This window comes from the organism of the source record quoted next, unplaced genomic scaffold (genome assembly GCF_019419815.1).
Source record: "Pyrus x bretschneideri cultivar Hongxiangsu unplaced genomic scaffold, Pyrus_bretschneideri_v1 Contig49, whole genome shotgun sequence".
NCBI classification, from domain to species: Eukaryota; Viridiplantae; Streptophyta; class Magnoliopsida; order Rosales; family Rosaceae; genus Pyrus; species Pyrus x bretschneideri.
The window spans coordinates 897,350-903,612 of NW_025999786.1; the positions used below are offsets into that span (position 1 = coordinate 897,350).

Genomic DNA, 6,263 nt, shown 5'->3' on the forward strand with positions numbered 1-6,263 from the left:
TACATGTTGCTTATAGAAGAGAATTGAAGTGTATATCAAAGGAAAATGAAATGAAATACAACTAGGTAACCATAATAGCTTTTTCAAACAATGAAACCAAACCAAAACCGTTTAAAACCAGATCGAACCGAACCAAATGATTTGATTTCATTTCGATTTTAGCCTCAAAACCGCACTGAACCAAACTGCAAAAACTTGCGGTTTTGGTTTTGGTTTCACTCAAAACCATACCAAACTGAACCACGCCTACCCTTAGTTGGGAGAGAAAAGAAGGAAGAAAATTAGAAAATGAAAGGGTAAGGGAATGAATTAGATAGCTAAAGGGAATTTTTTAATTATACTGTGCATAATAAAAAATAATAAGAAAATGAAACAGTGAAACAGAGGCAAAAAAAGTCAAAACGCTTTGTCGAGTGATAACCATTTTTATGGATTTTTGGTTTATAGCTTTATATTAATTACTTACGATAAATTATGAATAGATTATCAGCTGTCAAGTTGATTACAATATTGAGATAAAATGAATAATACTTGGTTACTCAAAGAATGAGTATGAGTTCTTATTCAAAATTGATCGTTGATGCTTCATAAAACTTTGTGTTTAAGATCATAACAGTTCATATTATAAATCATTCTATAAAGATCACTTGCAAAAAATGAATTAAATCTAAAGTCGTTTAGTCATCGAATTGTATAAAAACAGATAAACGGAATTGTTTAAAGCATTACGAGCTGTCAACCTTAGTTTTAATTCATCTTTTGCAGATATGATCTTTATAATGTGATTTATAATATGAACAGTTTTGATCATGAGCACAAAACTTTATAATTCAAATCAAACACGAAGACATTTGAATAGAAATTTTTACTTATCTTGTAGTAGTCAAGTATTGTTTAGAAAATTTTATACTATGCTACCAAGATATTACTCAAAAACTTTCATCAAAATTATTATCTATTTTCAGTGGGAGTGATGGAGGATAGGGAGAAGGGAAGGCGAAAGGGTTAAAATTGGGTCGCTGAAGTAGAAAAAGGAAAATAAAATAAAAACTTACACTTATTCATATATTGATTAACTCACATTGCAGTACACATAGGCTGCGACAGTAGCATGGTATGAATGACATGTATAACTTAATTTCTAAGTTACAGTACCAATTGTCTTGAGTAAATATCAAATATCTCAGATGTTAACAACTGGGCCTCCCACAAATAAAAACCTAAACATTTTAATACGTTCTTAAAACATAAAGAATTAATGTCTAATCAAACTTTCAAATTTATGGGACAACGAAAGTACACTCTATTTTATATTAACTATATTTGGAAAGGACCTGGCTTCTCTGCCCTCCTACTTCCCATATACTCTCATCCTCTCCTATTTTGTGCGGTCACGGTTAAGCCACGTCAACATTTTATATTGATTTTTTTATAGAGATAATAAGACAAAAAGCAATAGTAATAAAAAATGTTGATGTAGCTTAACAGTGACCACACAAATAGGAGGGGATGGAAGTGTATGGGAAGTGGGAGGGCAGAGAAGCCAGGTCCATTTGGAAAATAGGTTACCACCTAATAGTTGTAGTGTTGCTTTGATTTGTGTGTGTGTGTATGGAGTGTTTGTGGGTTTATCCAACGGAACTGGATCCCTTCTAGATCCAAAAAGAATTGTCCCCACTAATCAATGCATCCGGACTATTGAAATTTGATCTAATGGCTACAATTATTATAACTTTCAAAGAGACCCCTTATTTGTAGCCATTGGATCAAATTTCAATGCCCCAAATGCATAGATTAGTGTGCTCATATCCCTTGGATCCGAAGGAGATCCAGTTCCTTAACCAACTACATGATTCTTGTAAAGATACTTAACTGTATCAATGCCAGTTTTAGCTTCACGAATTTTGTGGCACATAACATTCAGTAAAGAGTCGTATGTCGATCCACGATCATTTTCCGCTACTTGGATAAAGCTATAAGTGAAGGCACCCATTGAAGTGTCTTCAGACAAAACCTGCACAATCCCATGAACTTGTGTTATTTTACTGTGCATTTTTTGTGCTTTGAATTTAATTGCGTGTAGTAGAATATCTCTGCTCCTTGATGTGGTACTAATACAACTTCAAACAGGTTGTCTTTGTTTAACACACATCATAGTATAGGGTTTAAGGTTATCAATATGGAGGAGAGAGAGAGTTGAACTTGCAACCTCTTTCAACATTGTGGAAGAAAAAAATCATATTAATTAAAAGCTAGGGTTTATTGCACATCAAAATTATAGGGTTGATTTCCTCACATATTGATTATACTCATAGTGGTGTTTGTAGATTTTTGATGGTCGTCACAAACGCTTATGGAGACAGCTAGTCTACCACTTGTACCTCTATAAATAGGCGAGCATTGTTGATCTTCCCAAGAATATCCTTCTCTACATTGAAAAAAGATATATATATATATATATATATGTATCATGTTTAAATTCTCAATTAGTTGGGTATAGTTAAGAAAATGTGTTGAGGATAGTAATTAAGACATATAGCTAGGTTAGTGCTGCAAAACATTACCTGTTGATCTTGCAAACAAATCGTAGGACAAGAACAATTCCATTATGGCAGGCATCAACTGTGGCATGAAGTTTGGCACCATGGGGCACCGGCCTAACAATGGTGGCGTTAATTTCATCATCAATGATCATCCCCTTGGTCTCAAAATCAACAGGGCATATCGTTTCATCATTGCCGTCAATCTCATCATTCGAAAAGTCATGCTGGGTTGAGCCATGGCCAGAGAAGTGGAACACCAACGAGTTTCCTAATTGGTAGCCTTGCATCAACCACTGTAACGCCATTCGCATGTTTTATTTTGTTGGGATCCTGAAAGGGTCCGTCTCATATTCTACAACACAGCAATATCAAGTCACCTTACATACTTTTGGTGATCATAACATTGAGAAAAATATGTAAGAATAAAAAAAAATTTGATTCTTAGTTTAAACCTCACGAAATGTGGAAAGAAATAGCTTTCGAGAGAAATATTAGTATGCTTTCCACGATTGATAGTGTGAAATTAATTAAATAAGAATACCTGTGAGCATGAGTATGGAAGCAGCTGGAAATCCTAATCTGTTAACAAGAAAGTATTTCATGCACTGAACATCGTTCGCCATTCCTTGGAGCTTGTAACTTTTCCCATTGTAACTCACTCCACATAGCATCGCGCGCTTTCTTCCATCCGCAAAAAGTGGCATCAAGGGTTTTGGTACTGATGACTAGGACTGGCTGATGATGGTAGTATCAAGGATTAGCAGGGAGGCCTGTATTCGCTCCCCATGTTGGAGAGGGATGCCTAGTCAAAAAAGAGTTTCTAGCTTTGTTCTAACATTGACACTTGTCGTGCTGTGATTGGCCTATGATATTGACACGTGTTGCGTTGTGATTGGCCTTGACACGTGTCACGTTGTGATTGGTCTCCTGGTTGGAAGGAAACTCTTGTGTGTCCTTGATGGTATAATGTTGACCGGTGCTCAGCAGTTTCGGGATTGGTCAAGTATGGTACAAATAGTGCTCCCCTAAGTTCCCGAGTGAGAGAAGCTTCTTGGTTGGGGACTTGCAAGATCCAAGCCATTGAGTAATCACGAAACTTCTAAGTACCGAAGCGTGATATCATTTTCACTTGCCTCTGCCCCATAGGTAGATGTGGCCTTTTCTTTGGAAGTACTTTTCCTCCATCCAGGAATGGTATCTTTATCTGATGTTAACGCACAAGGTAATGTATCATTTTCATTTGAAGCTTGTAGTTTCAGACTTGGTCAAGTGCGATACAAACCCTATAGTAGAAGTCCCCTAAGTCTCTGAGCGAGGAGATCTGCTGAAAGAGGTAACAGACAAGGTAAGCAATCAGAGTTCCAAGCAATCAATCTTAGATTGGAAGTTTTATTTCTGGTTCTAGCTGATTGTTCTCCTTCTCTATGTCTTGCAGACTGTAACAAGGACAAAGAAAAGGATATAGAGAAGAGATGATATGAGATACTTTTGCTTTGGAAGAAGTAACGGATGAATGGGCACGTGTTTTGTTGTACTTGTTCACTTTCCATAGGCTTATTCTTGAATTGGGCTGTAGGGTTTTCCGGTTTCCTCCAAAGGAATAAGCCTACTCAAGAATTTGAAGGTCAAAACAAGTCCGTCAAATCTATAAGTACGTTCGATCCTGATGATATAGGATACTTCTGCTGTTGACAAAGCAATAGATATGGTATGACGAGGCTTTGTTCTTCGACGACAGTGCTAGCAAAAGGCTATTGAAGTTTCTCGAGCTCTTCAATTAAAGCAATGATGCCGATATTGGATTTGACTTTGACTCATCCGTCTGGATTACACGGTTCTATAGGAAGGGCGTCGTGTTGTAGTGATCTGTTCTAGCTTATCGTTGAACCTTTTGCTTCAATCTTTTGTATAGCAGAAGTGGTGCGCAACCTTTGCATTTGAATTGTCCTTCAGAGCATCACTTCTTGACAACTCATCCACGTTTGGCAGCTTCAGTGTAAAGGGCCACCATCATATCAACTGTTCTGAGGCATTTACTGAAAAAATTTGTGACCTTGACAACAGTTGAGGATGAGTACTCGAGAGCAACGCTATGTAAGCAACCAGGCAAAGGTTTTGGGCAATCAGTTCTAGATCGGAAGTTTGATTTCAGATTCTGACTGATTGCATTCTTTCTCCTTGTCCTGCAGGAAAGAGCAATAGCAAGGGAAAAGACAAGGAAAAAGCATGATATGGGATACTCTTGCTTTCAACCCTGATGATATGAGATATTTTTGCTCTCATGTGGCTGGTTGGCAGAGGAATTATTGAGGGGGAAGCAAACGGAGTATTTCGAGAGGTTATGTTGGGAGTCTCCCTTCAGATGTGAGGAAGGGTTGAGCATTTTTGCAAGTGTGCCTAGCCGTTAAGGATGGAGGTCGACATATATAGGAATTCCTTCAACAACAAGTAGTAATGTTGTTCATTTACCCTTCTCGGTCATAGCAATGTAGTGGGAGCTGCAAGATTCACGTGTTTTAACTTTGTCAGAGATCTTTGACAAAGTTGTTAACGTTACTTGGAAAGCTAATGTTACGTGTGAAAAGCGTGGACAATTTTTATCCAGGAAAATTCGGCTCTCGAGGTTCGGAGACGGTGCTCCTTCGATTTTCAAAACAAACAATCCTGCTAAGGATCTGGTTCTCTAGATTCGGAGAGTTGTGCCTCTTCGATTTCTGAGCAAGCAATCTTGTTGGGAGTGCTTTCTCAAATGTGAGGAAAGGTTGGGCATTTTTGCAAGTTTGCTTTGCCACGAAGCACGAAGGTTGACACACATAGGGATTTTCCAGTTATCAAGCAGTGGTGTTGTTCCTTTACCCTTGTGGGTAATAGTAAGGTAGCTGGACCTTCAAAATTAATATGTCTTAACTTTGTCAGAGATCTTTGGCAAAGTTACCTATGGTATCCAAGGAGTTGATGTTGCATGTGACGATTGTCGACAAATTTTTCTTAGGAAAATCTACTTCTCAAAATCCAGAGAGTGTTGCTTCTTCGATTTTTGAACAAACGGCCATGTTGCCCTTTCTTTTATAGGGGCACCAATTGTGTGCAAAAAGTACATTCAGAGAGTTATTGCTTGTAGGAAATTTTCCCTTATTTTTGTACTTTAGAGATTTATTGGACCTCATTTTTCCTTCACCATTTTCTGAAAATGTCTGGCCCATCCGACCGTCATTTTCACTTGAACGTTGGTGAAGAAGCAGCCATGTCTCCTCAAGACAACATATGGCGCCCATCCTTCTTATCCCCTACTGGTCATCTTATCGTGGAGGACTCTGTGATGAAGAATGATATGACTGCTGCGGTGGTGGCCAGGAACCTTCTCACTCCCAAAGATAACAGACTGCTTTCCAGACGGTCTGATGAGTTGGCTATTAAGGATTCTCTGGTTCTCAGTATTCAGTGTGCGGGTTCTGTGTCTAATATGGCCCAACGTCTATTTGCTCGAACCCGCCAAGTTGAATCATTGGCGGTTGAAGTGATAAGTCTTAAACAAGAGGTCAAAGGGCTCAAGCACGAGAATAAACAGTTACACAGGCTCGCACATAGCTATGTTATAAGTATGAAGAGAAAGCTTAACAGGCTGCTGGAATTCGATGGTCAGATTTTAAGTGATCATCAGAGGTTTGTGGGTTTGTTCAAAAGGCATTTACTGCCTTCGTCTTCTAGGGTTGTACCATG

The 6,263-nt window shown here is 38.3% G+C and overlaps 1 pseudogene; it reads right to left on the minus strand.

Moving 5' to 3' along the window:
• Positions 1 to 1,837: 1,837 nt before the first annotated feature.
• LOC103936481 lies at positions 1,838 to 3,284 on the minus strand (annotated as a pseudogene).
• Positions 3,285 to 6,263: the final 2,979 nt, after the last annotated feature.